Source organism: Sciurus vulgaris, assembly GCF_902686455.1.
Source record: "Sciurus vulgaris genome assembly, chromosome: 7".
In the NCBI taxonomy this organism is placed as follows: domain Eukaryota; kingdom Metazoa; phylum Chordata; class Mammalia; order Rodentia; family Sciuridae; genus Sciurus; species Sciurus vulgaris.
This window is the reverse complement of record NC_136467.1, coordinates 10,457,460-10,483,170: the sequence shown is the minus strand read 5'-3', so window position 1 is coordinate 10,483,170 and position 25,711 is coordinate 10,457,460. Positions and strand designations below refer to the sequence as shown.

Sequence of the window (25,711 nt, the reverse complement as noted above, 5' to 3'; positions counted from 1 at the left end):
CATTTGTGGCACTGAGAAGACGTCACTATTACAAACCTGTGCTCAACCAAGTCTCTTTCCTTGAACCAGCAGTGTGCAACCTGTGCAGAGGGCTGTTGATACAGGCCTGCTGTCCTGAGGACTCAGAATGGAGGGCTTCAAAGCTTCATGACCCAATTTTAGCTTAGAAGGAAAAAATTTCAAAAACCTTTGGTGGGTATTTTGGAAAATGGTAACGTGGTGCTTGTGGCCAAGGGGTTCCTGAACTTCTACTCTATTGCTGTGTTTTCTAAAAGGGAATAGGTCGCTGTTGCAGAAGGATCAAAACTGTTTTGCAGAGTGTAATGTTTATTTCCCTGTCTTCTGATAACGCCGAAGCCAGGATTATTATGATGTGTTGATTGATTATAGCCGTTAAGTCTCTTACTAATCAGTTTCATCACTTATTCTCAATTCACACACTTGCACCTTTGATTTCTCTTCCATAACAGGGTGATGTGGGTTGTCGTTGACTAATGAAGAACAGAATTGGATTCGGCATGAGACAAACGGAATGCCGACACCAATCCTAAAATGCATTAATCTTTAATAATCCAGATCTGCATGTTTATAAATGATATAACCAGGAATTGTTATGCTGATATTCTCCTTTCCAAACAGAAAGTGACGTAGGAGTTTGTACTTGCAAACTATATTAAATACATAGAGCCTAACGCCAAGTGCGTGACCTTGCTGACGATTCCAGATATATTACTTCAGTTGAATGGTTTTAGAAAAGAAACCCGTTTTACTTTTGTTATTGATACATTAGGTGATACCCTGCTGAAGGCCAGCCAACCCAGTTGCTCGCTTTCCTTCCTTTCTTAATTTAACACTCCCTCGTTTCATTCATTCATTCAGCAAAGTACTGAGTATGCCCCAGGCTGCAGGCATATTTCGAGGAACTGGGGAAAATGCACTGAACATTAACGTGAAGGACCTTGTCCTCAGGATGCTTAAATTCTAGCGGGAAAGACAGGATCATACGAAATCAGAGTACACTTTATTGTCAGGTGTTGTCAGAAAAGTCATGTTGCTTCTCTAGATAGTGAATAGGGATCATGTCTTTGAAATTGGTATCTGAACAAGAGAAGTGAAGAAAGGGCCAGAGCAAGTGAGAGTCTAGGGAAGTGACTGCAGGTGAAGAAGAGCCATCTGGAAGCGCAGGCCCCACTCTCCAGAGCCTGGTGTGGGGGGCACACAGAAGGTGGCGGGCTGTGCAGAGTGGGAAGGGAGGGGGCGGAGCTGGTGGCTAGTTACACCAGAGCGTCACCAGGGGCCAGCTGACACAGCTGCCCCCGGCTTCGCTTTCTGAGGTTTCAGTTACCTGTGATCTGAAAATGTTAAAAGGAAAACCCAGAAGTGAACAATTCGTAAGCTAAGTTGCAGCATTCTGAGCAGCATGATGAACTCTTGCTATCCGTATCTGGCCTCATCCCACCTGAGTCATTATTTTATTTAATAGTAGCCCTGAAATGTAGGAGTAGTGAGGCTGGCAAGTGAAAAGGTGAAAGATCTCAACTTACTACAGAAAAGACCATATGTTGAGGTTGCTAAAGATGTGTGGTACAGATGGATCTTCCCTCATGAAATAGTGAAGAAGAAAAGCCCTGAGAGTCGGAAGCATTGAGTCTGTGCAGAGACCCCAGCAAGGGATCGCCTAGACCGGAAACCCAAGCCTCCTGCAGCGGGGAAGGGGATAGGTGTGGACTGAAGAGTATCAAGACCACTGGGGAGCAGCACCTGCCGGCGAAGGAGCTACTGCTGCATTTCTGGCAGACTTGAAGTTGACTAGGGAGAAGGATGCCACCCAAAGCAGCCTCTTTTGTGATGAAACTGCTTCTCTAGGAGATGGTGCCCAGCAGAACCTCCATTCACAGGAGTGCCACGGAGCCAGGGTAGAACTTGGAAGCTCAGCCCCAGTACTACATGGCAGTGAGGCAGGGCCGATGGTGAAGCCAGGCCCTCTCAGAAACAAATCTGGGTTTTGAGAGAGGGAGAGACCGTAGTCACATAACTTTTACTAGAGCATATAGTTATAATTGTTGTATTAAGAGTTATTGTTGTTAATATCCTACTGTGCCTAATTTGTAGATAAAACTGCCAGTTATTGATGGGTCAGGAAGAACATAGCACATGTAGAGGTTTGGTATTATCTATAGTTTCAGGCATCCACTAGGGGTCTTGGAACGTACTCCCCGTGCATCAGCGGGAACTAGTGCATAGGAGTTTGTAAGAGTGGTGGGAAACCCGGCAGGTTGAGCAGGCAAGGAAGGGCCTGATTGAGTCCAGGTTTTACAGGGTCGTTCCGGCTGCTACATGGGGTACACCCTAAGGGACACAGGCAGAAACAGGTTAGCCTAGAGGCCAGCACAGCATCAGGGATGGTGGTTCCTGTGTATTGGACAACAGAACAAGGGTTTAAAGGGGGAGTCCCGAGTTCAGTGCTGCCTCTTAATTTGAGATTTTTTTATTAACCATCTTCAGGGAGATTTTGAACAAGCAATTGGATTTAAGAATCTGCTCCAAGTATTTGGAGCTGTTGGCAAGTAGATTTTTTTTGTGAAAACAATTATTTCAAACTTGCTGAATATTAGTTAAAGTTTTAAATGAGAGAATCAGTGACAAACACATGGGAAGTGTTTCAGAACATGCTCCTTCTTGGTTGCTACACCCTTAGAATGGCCCCCAGGATCAAAGAATACAGGTGACTGGGCTCTGCCCTGGCCAGGTGCTAGCTCTCGCCATCATGTGCTCCTAAGGGGCAATTCCCTGAGAGTACAACTGAAGTACTAGCTAGTGCCTCCTGAGACCCCTGCCATGGAAGAGTTTGGCTGCTGATCAGTCCAGCCCTATCCTCTTAAAACTACACTTATTGAAACACCTGAATTCACGCTGTGCTGTGAACTGATGTCAGCAAGATAAACATGCTTATTAATGCCTTTTATATAAATAATGAAGTGTTAACCAGATCTTTCAGATTCTGGACATGTTCTTCAGAAACGTTGTCTATTTCTTTTAAACTCTTCAAGAGAACAGTAGAACTTTTGCTTTTTATCTCTTTACTTTTAAATGAAGTTTTATACTATGGATTTAGAACTTTAAATTTTATCACAAAAATAAACTCTCACTTAGCATAATTACAAATGCAGTGAGTTTTTAAAAAGCTTTTAGGAAGTAGTATATTATTTTAATTTCAATAAATTGACAGTTCTGTATCTAAACATATAGAAAGCATGTTGCCTAGTAATACCCCTGTTTTAGCTCCTGGTCCCAATTTTATATATTCTGTGCTGCTTTCCTCAAATTGCAAATCCTTTCCTTCCTCCTTTCACATCCAGAAGCAGGATCAAGATTGCTGTTGACCTACCACGTGTACCACCTGGTCTGGAAAATGTGGCTCCTCCTACCTGCAGGGCATACAGTGAGTCTTAGGATGCATCCTCTGGGAAAGCAAATGACTCCAAGGACCTGAGCATTGAGTCTGGCACTTCCATAGCTACCCATGTTTACAGGCAGAGTGTCATGAAGTGTTGGAACCTAGAATGAGAAATTTGTGACAAGAAAGTATGGTGGCAAGTGAAACTTTTATTAAAGGAAGAAAGTGACTGGGCTTTCAAAAGGCCCTTCTCCATCCGGTAGTACAGAGCATGATCAAGTAGAAGAAAGGGAGCAGGCAGGCGCTCAGCTAATCTTTCTCCTGGGGGCCCAGGTGGACAAATTGGCAACCCTGTTCACAGCTTTTTCCCTTCTCCCCTTTGTATCATAAGAACTGCTAATCGGATCCATGCTGCTGCAACTGTGGTTAGTTATTAACAGAATAAAAGCAGATTTCTTCAAAAGAACGGGTGGGGAAACGACTATACAAAATTGCAAGGTTGTTAGAATCTTAAATGCACAGCAGTCGATTTTTTTCCCCTTATTCTGAATTATACGATGAATACAAGTCTTTCATCTGTCACTATACCCATTTCTTCAGAAGGCAGCCAAATATTAAGCTTCTCAAACAAAAAAAAGAATCTGAGAAAGAGGAAAAATATTGAGGAGGAATAAGAATGGGTAAGAGAAGGGAGAAATTAGGTTTTGTTTTTATTAATTTGTCCTGGTGAGAGAAATATAAACTGCCTGCTCTGTTTGGTTTCCCCTCCCCTGCCTTTTACCTTACATCAAAGCAAGGATTAAAACAGATTTAGCAGGAAGCCGCGCTGCATTTTCTGTCTGGTGTTGTGTGAGTCGGGTTCAGAACCCACCATTTTTCACATAGATAGAGTGCCGTGGGTCTAGACGTCCGGGGTAAGCAACGTCATGTCAAAACACACGGGCTCCCCTCACCAAAGGGGGTTTCTCCAAACCCAAAGACCTCTGACTGTATATTGGAGCTAAAAAGCTATGGAAAGGGGTTATTTTGGTGAGAATGCCAAGTGTTTGCGGTGATAGCTCATGCAGGTCGGGACATCTCTCATGTTCACAAGGGTTCCTCCTGGATCTTCAAGATTCTCATAAATAGAAGTGGCTTCTGCTTTTCAGCCAAATCACAACTTTGCTCATACTATTATTTCCTATTCCTGTCTTCACATCTAAAGTGAAATAAGGCAAGTTGATAAACTTTTCTCAGTTTTGTCTTTTATTTAATGACTGGCTTTTCCAGAAACACGGAGTTTATTATTTTACTAGAGTTACTGAGAGGAAAGACTGTGTAAACTGAATAGAGCTGGCATGCACAGAGGCCAGCCACATCCAGCCACCCTGCATCAGCCTGCCAGCAGTGACCGGCCAGCACGGGAAGTGGGCCTCGACCTCCCTCAGCATGGGAGGCCCTGGGTTCAGTTGCTGGTAGTACGGGGGGAGGCGGGGGGAAGAAGAAGTGAGAGAAAGAGAAGAAAAGAAAATGAAAATCAGGCCACAGTAGAATCAGAAGGCACTCTGGTCATCACACTCTGGAGCACTTACGGTAGTCCAGACTAAAAATGGTGTTTTAATGCTCAGAATCTACCGTATGTCATTGACTTCAGACTCTGGCTTACCTTTTTTTTTTTTTTTTTTTTTTTCAGTAGAGCTTTATAGTTATACATGGTACTTGGGTTCATCCTGGCAAACTCATACATGCATGGGATTCAATTTCAGTTCATGATCCCCTTTTCCCTCCTGCTTCTCCATTCCGTTCTCTCTCTGCTCTCCCTTTCTCCTTCCTCTACTCTGCTAGACTTCCTTTCCCTCATCTATTAATTTGTATTTGGCTGGTTCTTTTTTGTAGGGAGGAGGGTAGCAGGGATTGAACTCAGGGACACTTGACCACTGAGCCACATCTCTAGCTTTATTTTGTATTTTAATCCGAGACAGGGTCTCACTGAGTTGCTTAGCACCTCACCATTGCTGAGAGGCTGGCTTTGAACTAGTGATCCTCCTGCCTCAGCCTCCCAAACCACTAGGATTACATGTGTGCACCACCACACCCAGCTTAACTGGTTCTCTGTGCTATCTTATCCTTCCCTTTATTTTACTCTAGCTGCTACTATGAGAGAAAACCTTTGAGTTTCTTAGTTTGGCTTATTGCACTTAACATGATATTCTCTATTTCCATCCATTTACCAGCAAACACCATAATCTCATTCTTCTTTATGAATGAACAGAACTTTATTTTATACACACACACACACTCCATGATTTTTTAATCCATTCATCTATTGACAGGCAACTGGGTTGATTCCATAATTTAGCTGTATCAAGGTACCGTGCCAGTTTTAGATCTTTTGGGAAAATACCAAGGAATGGGATAACTGGATTATATGGTGGTCCTATTCCTAATTTTTTGAGGAATCTTCATATTGATTTCCAGAGTGGTTGTACTAGTCTGCAGTCCCACCAACAGTGTACAAGTGTACCTTTTCCTCAGGACCTCATCAGCATTTATTGTTGTTTGTAATCTTGATCATTGCCATTCTAACTGGAATGAGATGAAATCTTAGTGTGGTTTTGATTTGCATTCCCCTGATTGCTAGAGATGTTGAACATTTTTTCATATGTTTGTTGACCATTTGTATTTCTTCTTTTGAGAAATTTCTGTTTAGTTCTTTTGCCCATTTATTGATTGAATTATTTGGTATTTTGGGTGTTACTTTTTTTTGAGTTCTTTGTATATTCTGGATATTAATCCCCTGTTGGAGGAGTAGCTGGCCAAGATTTCTCCCATTCTGCTCTAAATTAAGGATCTCAGCTCTAAATTATTTCCTTTGCTGTGCAGAAGCTGTTTGGTTTTATGCCATCCCACTCATTGATTCTTGGTTTTGTTTCTTTTGCTCTGGGGGGGTCTTTTTAATGAAGTCTGTGCCAGCACCTACATGATGGAGTGTTGGCCCTATGTTTCCTTCTAGCAGTTGTAAAGTGTCTGGTCTAATTCCTAAGTCTTTGATTCATTTTGACTTGAGTTTTGTGTGGGTGAGAGCTAGGGGTCTAGTTTCATTTTTCTACATAGCTGTCCAGTTTTCCCAGCTCCATTTGTTAAAAAGATTGCCTTTTCTCTAAGATATGTTTTTGGTACCTTTGTCAAATATATCAGATGGCTCTAGGTATGTGGATTTGTCTCTGTGCCTTCTATTCCTTTGAGTCATGTCTATTTTGATGCCAATAGCATGCCAATTTTGTTACTATATCTGTGTAGTGTAAATTCAGATCAGTTACTGTGATGCAGCCTGCTTTGCTTTTCTTGGTTAGCATTGCTTTGGCTATTCTGGGTCTTCTGTTCTTCCAGATGAATTTAAGAATTGTTTTTTCTAATTCTGTGAAGAATGTCATTAGTGTTTTGGTGAGAATTACATTGAATCTGTATATTGCTTTGGGTAGTAGGACTATTTTGACAATATTGATTCTGCCTATCTAAGAACTTGGGGGGCTGGGGTTTTGGCTCAGTGGTAGAGCATTTGCCTTGCCCATGTGCAGCACTGGGTTCAATCCTTATCACCACATAACAATAAATAAATAAAATAAAGGTATTTTGTCCATCTACAAGTAAAATGTTTTTTTTAAAAAACACAGGATGTCTTTCTTCTAAGGTTGTCTTCAATTTCTTTCTTCAGTGTTCTGTAATTTTCATTGAAGAGTTCTTTTTCATCCTTGATTAGATTAATTCCCAAGTGTTTTATTATTATTTTTTGAGGTTATTGTGAATGGGAGGGTTTTCCCTTTTTCTTCCTTGACCGAATCAATGTTGGAGTATAGGAAAGCTATTGATTTATGAGTGTTGATCTTGTATTCTGTTAATTTGCTATATTTATTTATAAGCTTTAGAAGTCTTCTGGTAGTTTTTTGGGTCCTCTAATACAAGATCATGTTATTGGCAGAGATAGTTCAACTTCTTTTTTTTCTGTTTGTATTTCCTTGATTTCCTTTTCTTGCCTGATTGCTTAGGCTAGTGTTTCAAGGACTGTATTGAATAGGAATGGTGAGAATGGACAGTCTTATTATGTTTCTGATATTAGAAGAAGAAATGCTTTTAATTTTTCTTCATTAGGAAGATGTTTGCTTTGGGTTTGTCAAGCATGGCTTTTAAGATGTTAAGGTTCTTTTCTTTAATGTCTAGCTTCTCCAGGGTTGTGAACTGGAGAAGATGATAATGTGATTTCTGTCCTTTTTCTGTTTAAGTGGTGAATTACATTTGTTAATTTGCCTATGTTGAACCAGCTCTGCATCCCTGGAATGAAACCCACTTGATCATGTTGTTTTACCTTTTCAATGTGTGTTAATGTGATTTCCTAATACTTTATTAGGATTTTTGCATTTATGTTCATCAGGGATATCACTCTTTAGTTTTCTTTCCATGATGCATCTTTCTCTGGTTTGGGCATCAGGGTTATACTGGCTTCCTAAAATGTATTTGGGACTGTTCTCTCCCTTTTGATTTCATGGAATAATTTGAGAAAGACTGGTATTCATTCTTTTTTAAAGGTGTGGTAAAACTCAGCTGAGAATCCATCTGGTCCTGGGCTTTTCGTTTTTTGGAAGGCTTTTCATTGCTGTTTCAGTTTCATTACTTGGCCTGTTTAGGTTTTCTGTATCTTCCTGATTAAATTTGGACAGGTCATATGTGTCTAGAAATTTATCAGTATCTTCCAGATCTTGCAGTTTATTGGAGTACAAATTTTCAAAATAGATTCCAACGGTCCTCTGGATTTCAAACGGGTCTGTTGTGATATTTCCTTGTTCATTTCTGATCTTGTTGATTTGCATCTTTTCACTGTTTCTCTTGGTTAGTTTGGATATGGGTTTGTCGTTTTTTTTATCTTTTTGAAGAACCAACTCTACATTGCATTGATCCTTTGTATTTTCGTATTCTCAATTTCATTGATTTCAGCTCTGATCTTAATTATTTCCTGTCTTTTACTGGTTTTGGAGTTTTTTCCTAAGGCCTTGAGGTGGAACATAAGCTCATTTATTTGGGATCTCTCTAATTTTTTTAATTAGGCACTCAGTGCTATAATTTTAGAAACTACTTTTATACTGTCCCAGGGATTTTGATACATTGTATCTGTTTCCTGATAATTTCTTGCTTTCTATTATTTCTTCTTTGATTCATTCTTTATTTACGACAGTATTGTTCAATCTCCATGTGTGTATGTGGGTTATATAATTTTTCTTGCTGTTGATTTCTAGATTCATTTCTTTATGATCTGATAAGACACGTAGGTTTGGGGGGGGTTGTTTGTTTCTTTTTACATTCGCATTTGCTAAGATTTGTTTTGTGACCTAGAATATGATCTATTTTGGAAAAAGTTCCATATACAGCTGAGAAGTAGGTAAATTGAGTGGTTTGGGGGTGGAATATTCTGGAGATGTCCATTAGTACCATTTGATTTATAGTGTTGCTTAGGTTGGAGATATCTTTATTGTTTTTGTTTTGATGACCTGTCTTTTGATGATATGGGTGAATTGAAATCACCCAGTATTATTGTGTTGGGGTCTATGTCAGATTAAATATCATGAAATATTTTTTCCAAGTACTAGGGTGCATTGACATTTGGGGCATACATGTTTCCTATTGTTTTATCTTCTTGTTGGATTGTTCCCCTTACTAGGATGTAGTGGCCTTCTTTTTCTTTTCTAGTTAATTTTTGCTTGGAATCTGCTTTGTCAAATATGAGAATAGCTACTTCTTCTTGTTTTTTTGGTCCATATGCATGGACTATTTTTTGCCTTCCTTTTACCCTCAGCCTATGGATGTCTTTGCCTATGAGTCTTTTGTAAACAGCATATAGTTGGATTTTAATTTCTGATCCATTCTGATAATCGTGTCTTTTAATTGGGGAGTTAAGACCATGAACGTTCAGCATTGTATGGATATAGTCTGTAGTTTCCTTTCATTTTGGTTTTCTGCTATATTTACTCCTGTCTGGATTCTCATTTAGTGGATTATCCTCTATTGAACTTCCTGGGTTTGGGAGCTTGTAGTGACCTGGACAGTGAAGTCCAGGAATCTGTATTTGGCCTTGTGCACACTCATTCCCTTATCATTTGCCTCAGGAGGCCTTTTTAGTTTCTGCACCTCAAGTTCTGTTTTGGAAGGTACCTACTCTGTTGCTCAGACCATTGACTGACTTCCAGGTGACAACATTTTGTAATTTTAGTACATTTAAGATAATCAAGGAAAAGGAGGTACTGGGAAAACTTCTGGTTTGAACCTCACAAATAATGATGAATTACAAAAGGTTTGTCTTTTTAAATGGTGGGCGAAAGCATAATTCTTAGACTGCATCAGATTCACTTTGATTTTTACTTATTAAGTAACTAATCAATCTTGGACTTTATCAGCAAGTTTTATATAAAGACACTCAACCCTTGGACCACAGTAGGGAGAATAGTTAAAGCTTCATCAAGCAAGTGTGTGTGGGTTTCTAATAAAGACACGTGGGGAACTGTCAAGGTAAGGGAGTTGGAAGTGTCTTCATTCCCTTAGTGGCTCAGCGTGTATACGTCAGATCTGCCTCTGGAGTACTAATTGATCTCTGTTTTCAGAACCAAATGGACTTTGGAGCCCTATAACTTGGAGGGTATTGTCTTCCCAGACACAGGTTAGCTTCTTGGACCTGGGAATGCCTTGTTGGAGGGCAGAGGTGGGGCAGAATGTCTCTTTCTATTTTGAACCGCTCTCACTGGAAGTAGGATTAACTTACAATAGAGATTTGTGTTGACAGTCCAATCAGAACCCTCTTGCCTCTGTGGCCCAGTACAGGACCTTCTAGCAAGAGTGAATTTCTGTTTAGAACACATGGGGCACTCATGTGTGCACCCCACACTGAAGTGTCCTGAGGATTAAGTATGCACCCAAGCTCTGCAGGTGAGTAGGTGGCTCTAACTACTAAGCTGGAGCCTGAGCAAAAGTTCTATTTTCACTGTTGCTTTGGAGCATACAGAAGTGGTGTCAGTCAACTGCTTCTTGATTCTAAGTATAGGAGATTTTATTTTCATTTCCTAAAGCAAATGAAATAGAAGACACAGGACAAAAGAATGCTGTATCAAAATAGTTTGCTGACTTTCAACTTGTGTAAGTTAATGGCCAAGTATAAGACACTTGATAAACTTAATAGATTATCAAAACTCATTTGTCTTCCATATCACTAAACATTATGCAGATAATTTTAAAAATGCCCCGTGAAATCTTCACTGCTTATATTGCACAGCTGCTCCACCCCATGGCAGTCCAGTTTGCTGCTGGGGTGGATCAGGCAGTCAGTGATTTCCACAGGGGTGGAGTCCTCCATGAAGCTTACCAGTGCCGTTCCCTAACAAAATCACAGTTGTCCTTTATCAGAAACGCTCCTCTCCTCACGTTTCAGGAATCAAAGGAGTAACTTGAAATACAGCCCATAGTAAGAATGTACACTGCTCCTACCAATAAGGTTGTCAGGATATGAGAAATACCTGCTCTAGAAAATCACTAGTGAGTCTGTGGCAGGTAAAGGGAATGTATTTCTGGCACTAAAATTGAATCAAGTAGTGTCTGTCATACAGACTCCAGATTTGCTATTTTGACTATGTCAGTATTCCATCTTGCACAACTAAATGCATCTTAAGTTAGTGGACTTTTTATCTGTAACTATGTAAAAGGAAGAAAGATATTTTCTCTGGCAGCTACAACTTTTTAAAAAATTGAGTATTTCTAGGCCTACTGGGGATAGTACAGTATTACTTACAGGGGTGAACTGTTTGTTTGCCAGAGGCTTTAGTTGTTCTGAGCAAATGTTCTTGTCATTTTTAATTTTACAGTTGTAAGCGGTAGTAATATAGAGAGGAATTAACCCAGGGAAGTTTTAACCTCAGAAAGAGTTAACATAAGAATCTGTTCCTCTCGTGCTTTTTCTCACCATCTTGATACAGCAGTGGTAGAGTGTGACTCATATGATTTCACCTGATTAGTAACTTTGATTTACTCCTTTTGGTCTTATCTGAGAGTGGGAAAAATAAAACTGTTAGTAGTCACTTATTTAAAGTTTTACCTGTTACGTGGACTTGCCATTTATGTCTTAGACCTGTGCTTGCATTGAGTGGTAAGGAGCCCATGGCAGCTACACTCGACGTAAACCACATTCTTTCATTGACATTTATTTATAGAAGCTTCCTTGTTAAATATGGAGGACTGTGGCAGGTTTATATGTCATTGCTATTACTATTAAACATGGTTTGTAATTCATTGGCCTTTTGAGCAAGTGTTTTTCTACTGATATTATCATTTAGAGCAGGAGCCAGCAAAATATAGTCTGTGGGACAAATCCAGCTTTTCACATATTTTTGTAAATGAAGTTTTATTTACACTATTTCATTTATGTATTCTCTATAGCTGCTTTTGAACTCAGCAGCTGAGTTGAGCAGTTACAACAGAGAACTTACCACCAAAAAGACTGATATTTTCTATCTGCCAGTTTTCAGAAAAGGTTCGCATACTCCAGATTTCGAATAATAAGATGAAACTATGTGATTACCTGCCACATATTCATTTAACAACAAACACATTTTTTTGTTTTATTGCACAAATAAAGTTGTATTTGTTGTACACAAAATTATGTTTTGAAGCATGTATGCATTGTGAAATGGCTAATCAATCTAATTACCCTCTATTACACTTTACATTTTTTTTTGATTCATTGTACACAAATGGGATACAACTTTTCATTTCTCTGGTTGTACATGAGATAGTCACACTATTTGTGTAATCATACATGTACATAGGATAATGATGTTTGTCTCATTCCATTATATTTCCTTCTCCCTGCCCCCTCCCCACTCCTCATTTCCCTCTATTAATCCATCCTTCCTCCTTTCTTCCCTTACCTCCCTCCTCCTCTTATGTATCGTCATCTACTTATCAGAGACATTTGGCCTTTGGTTTTAGGGGATTGGCTTATCTCACTTAGCATAATATTCTCCAACACCATCCATTTACCTGCAAATGCCATAATTTTGTCTTCTTTATGACTGAATAATATCCCATTGTGTATATATACCACAGTTTATTTATCCATTCATCTGTTGAAGGGCATCTTGGTTGTTTCCACAGTCTTGCTATTGTGAATTGAGCTGCTATAAACATTGATGTGGCTACATCACTGTAGTATGCTGATTTTAAGTCCTTTGGGAATAAACCGAGGAGTGGAATAGCTGGGTCAAATGGTGGTTCCATTCCATATTTTCTAAGGAATCTCCATACTACTTTCCAGAGTGGTTGCACCAATTTGCAATCCCACCAACAATGTATGAGTGTACCGTTTCCCCCATTTTCTTGCCCACATCTTTTATTGCTTGTATTCTTGATAATAACCATTCTAATTGGAGTGAGATGCAATCTTAGAGTAGTTTTGATTTGAATTTCTCTACTTACTAGAGATATTAGACATTTTTTCATGTATCTGTTGATTGCTTGTAAATCTTCTGTGAAGTGTCTGCTCAGTTCCTTAGCCCATTTATTGACTGGATTATTTGTATTCTTAGTGTAAAGTTTTCTGAGTTCTTTATAAATTCTGGAGATTAGTGCTCTATCTGAAGGGTGTGTGGTAAAGATTTTCTCCCACTCTGCAGGCCCTCTCCACGTTGTTGATTATTTTCTTTGCTGAGAAATACTTGGAAATCAATCTAACAAAAGAGGTGAAAGACCTTTACAATGAAAACTACAGAACACTAAAGAAAGAAATTAAAGAAAACCTTAGAAGATGGAAAGATCTCCCATGTTCTTGGATAGGCAGAATTAATATTGTCAAAATGACCATACAACCTACCAAAATCACTAGACAGAGTCAATGCAATACCAATTAAAATCCCAATGATGTACCTCATAGAAGTAGAGAAAGCAATCTTGAAATTCATTTGGAAGAATAAGAGACCCAAAATAGCCACAGCAATCCTTCGCAGGAAGAGTGAAGCAGGAGGTATCACAATAACAGACCTTCAACTGTACTACAGAGCAATAGTAACAAAAATGTCATGGTATCGACACCAAAGTAGACAGGTAGACTAATGGCACAGAATAGAGGACACAGGAAAAAACCCACATAAATACATTTATTTCATATTAGACAAAGGTGTCAAAAACATACACTGGAGAAAAGATAACCTCTTCAACAAGTGGTGCTGGCAAAACTGGAAATCCATATGCAGCAAAATGAAATTAAAAGCCCTATCTCTCACCCTGTACAAAACTCAACTCAAAATGGATCAAGGAGCCAGGAATCAGACCAGAGACCCTGCATCAAACAGAAGAAGAAGTAGGCCTAAATCTTCATCATGTCAGCTTAGAACAAGACTTCCTTAACAAGACTCCCAAAGCACAAGAAATAAAAGCAGGAATCAGTAAATGGGATAGATTCAGACAAACACTTATTGAATGGTACTTTGTGTTGGGTTCAGGAGACACAGTACAATAGGGAATGAAATAGACAGAATTCTCTGTCCTCATGGAATTTATACTCTAGTCAGATGAGATAAATAAATGCAGAAGTGAATTGAGAACTACGAAGACTGTTAATACCCTGTCCAACAGTAAGGAGCACATAGCTCTGTGCTGGTAAGTACCGACTGCCCAGCCATGCTGGGCTACGATATGTTCATCTCCATAGACTTAAGTTATACTTAACTGGATGTTGGTTATTTTACTAAAAATATACATATAGTTTTCTCCCAGTTCTGTTGCGTACTAATCCCAGTGACTTGTTACTAAAAAATTTAGTTTCATGGTTTTCTTGATTCAGTTCTTAAAAGCTACTTTTTATTAAGAAAAATTCCCTCAAGACTATCCTCATGTGAAATTGTAAAGAAAATACAGCAAACAGAATTCAACTGTGTAGGAAAATAATGTACCATGACCTGGTGGCATTAATCTCAAGAATTCAAGGTTGGTTCAGTATTAACAACTCTTAATATCATATACCATAAAAATAAACCTAAGGGAGAAAAATGGTCTTTACCAAAACTCAACTCCAAATCATGATTGAAAAAATAAAACTGAAGCACGTAGCAACTTAGGGATGCTTTCCCAACAGGGCAGAGCATGAGTACCTTTTAGTTATATGATGAGAGACTTGAGAGATATTTCCACTAAGCCACATGAGACAAAGATGCCCACTATCTCCATTATCATACCAGCTGTGTACTAGAGGTAGTAAGCAATGCGGTTAGACAAGAGAACTCAAAGACATTAAAGTGGGTATAGAAGAAGTAAAACTAATTCTATTTACAGATAATAATAATTATAAATTAAACAGTAAAAGAAGTTGGTGCAAAGTGCCATAATGCATAATGGCATAATGGTGGGGAAATAACATTTGCAATAGCAACAAGAAAGATTAACTGTTACTAATCTAATAGAGTGTGCAGTACTTTTTATGTACCTGAAAAAGGGACTCAGGAAGACTTGAAAACTAAAAGAATTTCGAGAGTCATCAGTTCTCCCCAGGTTTGTTTAAGGTTTCAGTGCAATCCCAGTAAGACTATCAGGAAGGTGTCATTAGACAAGTTGACAATAAAATTCATACAGAGAAACAAACATACAGGAAACCTAGAAAACACTGGAAAAAGGAAAAGCAGGGAGCACAGGACTATCCTTAGTTAAAATATGGTTTGAAACCATCATGTTTGAAAATGCTCTGGTGCTGGCAGACAGACACACGGACCACTGGAATACACTAGGAAGTCCAGAGTTAGACCAAACATGCATGAAAAGTGAATGAGTGACCAATATGGCATTCCAAATCACTGTGTGAAATAATGTTGGAATAATTGGGGATCCATTTGCAAAAAGATAAGTTAGATCTATAACTCATAATCAAACTGTGCATGTACTTGAAGAAAACTAGGACGAATTCCTCTTGAACCTCAGTATAGAGAAGGACTTTTTGTGACTCGAAATCCAGAGGCAATAAAAGTAAGATTGATAAATTTGACTACATTTTTTAAAAATTTCATTTCAAAACATACCATAAGCAAAAATCTCAAGACCACTAACAAACTGGTAGAAAATATTCAGAGCTGACACTATAAACGAAGACTGATATTCCTAATATATGAAGAACTTAAAAATCATGGAGGTATGGACTTAAAACCCACACAGAACATGGGAGAAAGCCATGAACAAACAATTCACAAGATATAAAAATGGCCCTTTACGGAAGACCGCTCTTCCTGCTGGGGCTGCTGCAAGCAGCTCGCACCTCTCTTTTTACAGAAAGCCACAGCTCCTTAGCCTGACTGCTACAAGCGGCTCGGCGCCACTTCTCGCGCTTACGGCCCAACAAGCGGGACAGAAAACACATACACTTCAGAGGTTCATGAAGCAGCTTCCCCTTTATTCAAATAACACCCTCAATATATAAGCAGTCTCATGCATAAGCAATTGTAACCAGATATGTCCATCCAATCCTGTTAAAGGTCAAGCGATCACTCGCTCAACCATATATGTAAAGTATATCTGTCCACGCGCTAGTTGGCTGAACTGATTATCATACAGCCAATGGTAAACGCTTTCTTCCCTTCTCCAGGCATAATCAGGACGCCGTTTGCTCTCTGTCAGTCGCCATCTTTAGATGCATGTGGCATAACCCTGGGCCCCGGGTTTCGCCTGCCACAACTCCCCCTTTCTGTTTATAAAAGGGACCGTGCCTGTCTTAGGTTGTCCACAGCAGAGCAACATCCTTACCCGTCATTGGACAATGAGGCTCTAGCCCTCATTTCCTGTCTTAGGTTGGTATGAGCTCCCCATGAATCTTACCTGTCATTGGCTACCGGTCCAGCATATTTAACCAGACTTGGGGGGATGGGCCAGCATCAATTGCAACAAGAGCTTGGCGAATAATGGCTGTTTCTCTGCGTGGATGTATATGCATTTTGTATATGCACAGGACAGATACAGCACACAAGAGACCTCCCCTGGACAAAAACCTAAACCATTCTTTTCCCCATAGAACAGCGGACTGCAGAACTGTGGCCAAATGTTGTAAAAATAGGAGGATATAGAATAGAGGAGTTGGTAAGGGGTACAGGATAGGGCCACATCTTCTATCCCCCATAGTTCACGCGAGTCTCCTCCAATAATTTGGCAAGAATTCGCCAGCACCATCAGCGGGAGAAGCCTCCTCATCTTCTTCCTGTTTTGGGGTCTCTGTTGAGGCCTTGACCAATCTCTCCGGCACCCAAATTGGCGATTGTGTGTCCTGTGGGAAAACACAAACAGACCCTTGGGTCCAGATTAATACCGGATCTGGGCCTTTCCATTGTCCTGATAGAATGTCCTTCTAGAGCACTTGAGGTAGTTGCTTTTTATTAGGCTCTTAATGACGGTCAGCAGCCGATTGGCCCTCAGAATCAAGATTTAAAAAATTTAAAATGAACAAGACAACAGACAGTTTGTCTTTTGGGGATCTGTATGATGCCCCTATTCCCCCTTTTTGTTTATAAAGCATGTTTTTAAGCATTAAATGGGCACACTCAACAATGCTTTGTCCAGTAGGATTATTGGGAATTCCTGTGACATGTTGAATACCAAAGGTGGAACAAAATTGTTTAAAGGCCTGGGATGTATATCCAGGACCATTATCTGTTTTAATTTGTTTGGGAACTCCTAGGATGGAGAAGGAGTGTAAACAGTGTGTTATTACATCTTTGGTTTTTTCTCAAGTAAGAGCAGAGGCCATAATAAATCCTGAAAAGGTATCAATAGACACATGAGTGAATTGTAGTTTTCCAAATTCTGAATAATGAGTTACATCCATTTGCCCAAATATGATTGGGCTGAAGCCCTTTTGTATTTACTCCTAACGAGGGGTTAGGAATAAATGTAACACATTTAGCACAAGACTTGACTATGTCCCGAGCTGTTGCCTTAGTAATTTTACAGCGTGTGCGTACAGTGGAAGCATTTACATGAAATTTGGAATGAAAAGTTTTTGCATTTTCAAGCATTATTGAAGATGTGTGGGTCTCTGGTACCCATGTCTGTTAAATCATTGTGTAAACTTAAAGGACCTGGAAGGCCAGTATGAGCCCAAACATGCCCAATAAAAAATGGATTTTTTCTGTCCCAAATAAGTTTTTGTAAACTTTGCAAATACATAGTAATAGTGGAGGTGAAGGAAATCATACCAGTTAATTCTAAATTTTGAACAGCATTAACAACGTATTTGCTATCAGAGAATAGGTTAAAAGACTCATGGTGGGTTTTGAATACTTCTATAGCTACTAATAGTTCCATTTGTTGTGCAGATAAGAGTATTAAACAACAATGTTTTTGTAACATTATCTATAGTAATAGCACCCGTACCATTTTTTGATCCATCAGTAAATATAAGGGTAGCTCCTGTAATAGGTTCTTTTCGGGTGACTTTAGGAAAAATTATAGGATGTTGACTCCAAAATTGGAGAAGAGGATCAGATGGCAAATGATTATCAAACACAGCAGAAGTACTAGTAAAGACTACAGCCCATGAATTTGAATTATTAATAAGATATTGTATCTGATCAGTAGTATATGGAGTAGTGATAGTTGAGGGATGTGATCCAAAGATGGAAAGGGATACTTTTTTTTTTTTAATTTTAATTAATTTTTATTGAAAACTGCACTGAATGCTAAATGTCCACCTTTACAATAAACAAGTACAGTAACGATACTCACACTAAAACAAAACATACTTCTGATAGCCGTTTTCCTTTTGGGACAAGTTGAAGGTTTTTTTTTTTTTTTTTTTTTTTGGTCACAAAAACAGGAATGTACCTATACAAAGGCTCAAAATAGGCCATCTTTTTAAAGAAAAAGGCAATGATTCACAAAAGACTATGAATAGAACATGTAACTAGTTGATACAAATCTAATAGGATTTGTTAAAATCAGTCACATCTAATAACACATCTGAAGTGTTCTTGTATAAAATATCACGTGAAGAAAAGAATTTATCAATGTCTAAAAAAGTGGGTTTGTTCATAGACAATCTGACAAGTTACCATAAAAAGTGTTTCCTGAGACATAAGGAAATGCAGGAAAGGGATACTTTTAATGCCTTAAGGATTAATTCTGCCACAGATTCAGTAAACAAGGCTAAGACCTTTTTAGGGGCATAATTCATGTGAACCCATAGAATAGGACCCTTTTGCCAAAACACTCCTGTGGGTAACTTATTTGTGGCCAAGACAATGAATGATAAAGGCTTAGTTAGGTCAATACGATCAAGAGATTTTTCCATAGCTGTTTCAACAAGCTTGAGAGCTATTCGAGCCTTAGGGGTAAGCACTCACTTAGAAAGAGGGTCAGAATCACCTTTAAGAATATCAAACAGAGGGCCCAAACTTGAGGTGGGTAAATGAAGGTAAGGTCTAATCCAATTAATATCACCCAAAAGTTTTTGAAAATCATTTAAAGTTCTAAGCTCGTCCACCTGAACGGTAATTTTTGCAGGTTTAACCATAGTTTGATTTATGATAGATCCCAGGAAGTTTTTGATGTCTGTGATTTGTACTTTATTAATGGCAATATGTAAGCCCCATCTTTCAAGTGACTTTAGTAAGGAATTATAACATTGCTCTTAGACAGGTTTTTCCTTATGAGCTAGCAAAATATCATCCATATAAGGATAGATTAAAAGTTGAGGGTTAATTTGTTGATACACACCGGGGTGGAAATTAATCTGATTACCTTGCCCTTCATATGGTCCTTGGCCTGTCAGCATGTTTAGATTCCATTGAGGATTGCCCGCAACTGTTGGGAAGTATCAGAACATAACCCCTGGTTAGCCACCTTCCATTTTAATATGGCTGTACTTTTGTTAGGGTTGGAAGCTATACCCAATCCTCTTAAAGTCTGATCTGCCTGCTGAAGTGGCCAGGCTTTGGTCCATTCTGTAATTTTGATAATACTTTTTTCAGCCCCAGTATCTAAGCCCTCAAAACTTTTGCCTTCTATCACTAACTTTGTCATAGGCCTATCTTTTAAACCCCTTGTTAACGTGACCATATTTTGGCCAGTAGAACCTAACCCTTTATTTCCCCTAATAATATTTTTTGATGGATATTGATCATAGCAGCTGGGTAAGACCAACAATTGTGCTATGCAATCACCCTGAGCTATTATTGCTACACCTCTTGGTGAAGAAGCAAGGATTTTTATTTCTCCTGTAAAATCAGGGTCTATAACTCCAGGGACAATATTTAATCCTTTTAAAGCAGAAGAACTCTTCCCCAGAACTAGTCCCACTGTTCCTTTAGGTAATGGGCCGACAGCGGAAGTAGGTATTGGCTGTACTCCCATCTCTGGAGTTAATACTGCTCTGGCGGAGGCACAGAGGTCTATATCTAATATTTCATGCTATCTCTGATTGTTTTGATCTTCAAATACTGGGAGTATTGGGAACACTGATCAAGATTCTACATCAGCCCACTGTCTGGGGGCCTCCCCTATGCAACAAGTACATGCGCGCCCTTGCAACTTGAAAAAGAGTGATGATCAGGATTATACGCCGGAGGGCGTGGCGTGATAGGGGTTAAATGCCACTGAGGTAACTTCTTTTCTGGCTTTGTCTCAGATTGTTCCTGTTCCTCAGAGTCTGAACATCTACTTTCTCTTTCAGAATCTTGATTTGATTGTTCTTTTTCTACAATTTCTAATATCTTTTCCCCTTCTCTTAACTGTTTTTGAGATTTTGGTTTTTTAGAAGTCAGACAAAAACAAACTAATGTACACATTGCTATAACAACAACAAACAGAAACCAAACAAGAAAAGGTAACACAAACAGCAATTTACACATATTTGTTATGGGACGTCCTTTGCTGTCTCTTGGGACAGCCTTTCAATATATTCTCTCTCTCTAGGAGAATCTTCCGTTAATAATCCCTCTCTAGGGGACTCTTCAGTTAAAACCTTAAGGTAACCATTTCCTCAAATAGGGAAACCTTCTCGTTAATTACGCTAGCGAAACTGTCTATTATTTATCTTAGCGCTCACCACTTCCCAGTTCGATCCTCATTTGATCCCTGTCCGGACCACCACTTACGGAAGATCACTCTTCCCGCCAGGGCTGCTGCAAGTGGCTCGTGCCGCTCTTCTTACAGAAAGCCGCGGCTTCTTAGCCTGACTGCTCCAAGCGGCTCGGCGCCGCTTCTTGCGCTTACGGCCCAACCAGCGGGACAGAAGACAGGTACACTTCAGGGGTTCATGAAGCAGCTTCCCCTTTATTCAAATAACACCCTCAATATATAAGCAGTCTCATGCATAAGCAATTGTAACCAGATATGTCCATCCAATCCTGTTAAAGCTCAAGCGATCACTCGCTCAACCATACATGTAAAGTATATCTGTCCACGTGCTATGCAGCAGAACTGATTATCATACAGCCAATGGTAAACGCTTTCTTCCCTTCTCCAGGCATAATCAGGACGCCATTTGTTCTCTGCCAGTCGCCATCTTTAGATGCATGTGGCGTAACCCTGGGCCCCGGGTTTCGCCCGCCACAGCCCTTAAATGTAGAAAAGTAGTCAAATTAGAGAAGCAATAAATTCAAAAATTGCCGATACTGTTTCTCACATGATACTGGTGAAAAGACATTGTAAAGAGTAGCACCTCCTGTTAGGAACAGCATGGGGATCCAAGTTCCTGGAACACTGCCATGGCGGTGGAAACTGGTACAGTTTCTGAGGGAAATGGGAAAAGGGATGACCTCTTTACCCAGAAGTCCCACTAGAGGAATTATCCCTAAAGATGTAACTCAAAAATACCCAAATTCATAACCAGAAATTTGGAACAGCCTAAATGCCCACACACAGGAGAATCCTGAATAAACTGTGCAGCCCTCACACAAAGGCTACTATGGAGTGCTTTTTGATGAGGACAATGTGAGCTGACAGAAGCTTTTTTGGGGCACGCTGTTGAGCAGGAAAAGCAAAGTCTGAAAGATGCCCGGGTGTGCATACTTTTGTGCAAAAGGAATAAAGGAAAGACAAACCAGAAACTGAACAGATTGGCTGTTCACAAAGGGCAGTTGGGAAAGACAAAGACAAGAAGAAGGGGAAATGGACATCGGGTAAGAGAGATGAGGAGGGAGGGACACTTACGCATTTTTAAAAAGTAACTGACTTAAAGCTATAGAAGTGTTTTACATACCCCTCAAATTACAAAATAATCATAGCCAGTCAGATTCAGCAGGAATCCAAAATGGAACACTAACACTGATAACCCTGTGTTGTTCACAGGGGTAAAGGTTAGTAATCTAAAATTACTTTGTGCATATAATAGATTCAAACAAGTAAATTGATTTAGATAATGAGGGTTGAACTTCTTGCTGTCGGAAAAGGATGAATAAGAAGGCTCAATTGTACTTTCTAGTTCTGAAATGGAATTTGAGATGTTCATGTAAACTCAGACTCATGGTTATACTTGTACATTCACATATCAAAATACAGGTAATGTATGTGTGGATTAGCCTGGAAGTAATGGCACAGGAGTAACTGAGCCAACACAGTCCCAGAGCCTGGGCTCAGATTGGCACTCTCCAACAAACAAAGGAACCAGGGCTTCTGGGAGTGGTTGATGTGGGCTGGGGCTGGACAAATATAAAAACAAGCCTGGAGCATCTGGTGGTTCTAAGAAAGAGGGAAATTCTCAAGGAAGTGAAGGAAGCTTGTCAGCAGAACTCAGGAGCTTCTAAGGGCCAAAGCAGTGGAGCAGTAAAATGATGATAGTCCTGGATTTTTGTTTTTGTTTTTAACCCATAGTATAAGCGTCCATGAGTTTATTAGTTTTCTGCTGCTGTGTAACATACTGCTACAAAGCAAGCAGCTTTAAACAGCACCCAGTTGCCATGGTCAGGAGTCTAGGCACAGCGTAATAACTACGTCTTCTGCTCAGAATCTCATAGGGCTGTATTTAGGGTCTTCTCATGATCTGTGATCTCATCTGGACACACAACTAGGAAAGAATTTGTTTCAATTTCTTCCAGATTGTAGCAGGATTCGCCTCCTTGTGGTTGTAGGAGTGTATTAGTCAACTTTCCATTACTGTAACAAAACCAGAGATAAATCACCTGAGTAAGAGAAAAAGTTAATCTTGACTCACAACTTTCAGACTTCAGTCCATGATCAGTTGGTCCCATTGCCTTGGGCCTGTAGTGAGGCAACCAAGCATGGTGATAGTGTATGGGAACAGGCTGCTTACCTCATGACATCTGGGAAGCAAAAAGAGGAAGAGCAGGAACTGGTGTCTCACAATCCCCTTCATAGGCATTTCCCAAGTGACCAAGACCACCACTGTGCCCGGCCTCTTACAGGCACCCTACCTCCCAGCAGGGAAGCTGGGAGCCAGGCCTTCATCCTGGGCCTTTGGGAGATACGCCGCATCCAAACCGTAGCAAGGAATGAGGCCCTTGTTGTGTGGAAGGCCTGTCCTGGCCGGTGACCCAGCTCACCTCTTAGAAGCTCACTTTCTAGAAAGCCTGAACCCTGTTGGAGTCAGGCCCGGCCTCCAGCTTCTCAATCGACCAGGAGCTTCAATCGCCTCTGCAGGAACCTTTGCTTTTCACAAAGCTGTTCATGGGCATCATCGTTACAGGAGTAACTGCCCGTCTCTTCCCCAGGTTTTCAGTTAGAAGTTGAGTCCCGGGTTCTGCCCTTGGGGCAAAGAGGGGGATTGTGCAACTGTGGCTCCTAGGAAGCCCTGCTGGAACGTGTCTGCCACCGTGAGTTCACATGGATGAACATAAATGGTCTAACAAATAAACGAGACTGCAGAGATTCTGTTCCTCAGAATAGAGTTCCAAGTAATGAATGTAGAAGGGAAAAGAAACCGAGAGCTACCGTCGTCTGCCTCTGCAGCAAGTGCCTGGACAAGAGATTTTTAATCAATGCGAAAATTGGCACGTGGAAGTTTGAGGAGGCACTGGATTCTCATAGTCTCAAAGATCTCCCCTGACCCACTTCTCAGCTGCAAAGAGGAAACAAGGAACTGGAACTGACGGAGCAGGTGAGGCCCACATCCCCAACGATGGGACAGCCAGCGTCTGAATCCTCCAGGAACCAGCGGAGAGCCTGGCATTTTTGTTGAGCACATCCCAAAACGTATTTCAGTGATGAAAATAGATGAGCCCCAGCCAGACTGGGGAATGTTCTCCAGAATAACTCAGGAGTACTCTTACAACGTGGCCAGGTCATAGAACATAAGAAAACAACGAAGGGCTTCTGTAGGCTAGAGGACACTGGAGACATAGATAAATACAGTGTAGGATGATCTCAGAAAAAAAGGACTTTTGCCAGAAAAGTCAACAGAATACAGATCAATTCTGTAGATAAACTTCTCATCTTGATAATCGTATCATGGTTACATAGGACATTTCCTTTAGGGGGTGGTGGACTGTGGGATATAAGGTAATCTTGTCTTGTTTTTGCAGTTTTTCTCTAAGTCTAAAATTAACTAAAAATAAAAGGATTTTGTTCATTTGTTTTTTAAATCAGCATAGTTTTAGGCTGAGCATTTTAACTTAGCAAAAGTAGAAATTCAGGTAACTTATTGCTGCTTCCTTTGTCGCACCAAGATTTTGCACAGTGATGTGTACACGGTTGTTGGAAGGTAAAGACGGTGTGACGTGGTGACCTGTTTCAGAAATTCGTAGTTGAGAAGGTGTACTTGATTCTGTTGGTTCGAGGGCTCGAGGGATCTGCTTTGTGTGGACCATGGGCACAAATGCGTCTCCTGTGTTACCGCTCACAGCCCCATTTTCTGCGTCAGCACTTGCCGTTAACACCGCTGGAGGAGAGTCATCCCTAGTAACTGTAGTTACCCCATAGTTAGAAACTGGAATTTAAAATGGCCTGCACATACCTATATTCCTCAATGGGGCAAATCGATTTAGTACATGGGCTTTCTCCGTGCTCTGAAGGGAGTGCTCTTAGAATTGCACCCAACAGCCATTTATGGTGCTTGGCTGAGACAGTATTTTATGAGTTGTGAGATGGGCTTCTTGCAACCTTTTATATTTTCACTTGATATATTGTATGGAGGGAGCAGTGCCTGGGGCAGGCACAGTGTCAGCTGGTGCCCTGTGTTCACACAGAATTACTGTTTGTTTTACTGTCCTGAGTCTGTGAATTCAGCCTGTCATGCAGAACTGATCATTAAAATGTAAGTACTTACTGTCCTGCCACAGCTGACTCCCCAGTGATGCTTAAGAAGTCAGTGTTTGGTTGCAGAGTGCTTTAAATTTCTAAATGGACTGTGGATTGCGACTGTGGGTATTTCGTAGGAAGTGTTGGATCCAACCGTAGACACAGCAACTTTTGTGGATCTGTTGCCAATATCTTGCTCTTGCTCTTGAAACTTGTTTTGGTCCAGAATATTGGTTTTTACTTTAAATTTAGTTATTTGGTATTAATATAATTTACTACAGATTTCTAAAACAAATCTAGTGGTTAAGTAGATTCTGTGCCGTTTGCCAGGCTGCTAGCGATGGCACTCACGAAGAGCTGGTGGCCTCACAGCGCCTGTTTCTCAGTGTTTTAAACTCAGGTGTTGGGTTTTGGCTTTCCCTGAAATGAGAGCAGTGGTGGAACACCCAGGAACACCCAGGAATACAGCCACAGGCTTAGGTCCTTCCCTAAGAGTGAGATACCTGAGTCCAACACAGAAGTTGAGAATTGTTTTACAGTGGTGTTTTAACAGCTGTTGATACCTATTATCTAAACTGAAAATCACCTACTGCCTCTCTGGCTGTCAGTCACAACCATTACTAGAGTGAGACATGAGTGGCAGTCCCCAGAGATCCCAGGCCCGAGACGCCATGCTGTAGAAATGGAGGCAGTTGTTCATCACAAATCCCCAGGCCTGTGTCCTGGCCTCCACTGGGGTGAGTCAGAGGCGGCCTTCAGGACATTTCCTCCTCTGTGCCGTTGTGATTCTTTGTAGCAATGTACATAACTGTGGCATCAGGGAGCAAAGCAGTCTGCTGGGCTGGCACTGTCACATGACTGTTCAGAGGACTGTGCAGAGGGACTTTGTACATCTGTGCATGTCTCTTGTTCCTGCCTGGAGTAGCAAATGGGGAGTAGAGCACAGAATAATGCCATGGTGCTCATGTCCTGAGACTCAGTACCTCCAGGGTGGTGCTGAATCCAGCGTTCTTTTTAATTCCAGTGATTTAGTCTTAGAATTGCATCTGAACCTCTGAGCCAGGAGGGGAACTGAGGTCACCA

The 25,711-nt window shown here is 40.4% G+C and overlaps 1 protein-coding gene across 11 annotated transcripts in view; it reads left to right on the top strand.

Annotated features, from left to right (window-relative positions):
• ARID1B (AT-rich interaction domain 1B) overlaps positions 1–25,711 on the top strand; it is a 405,422-nt gene that overhangs the window by 294,956 nt on the left and 84,755 nt on the right. The gene's annotated exons all lie outside the window — the stretch shown is intronic.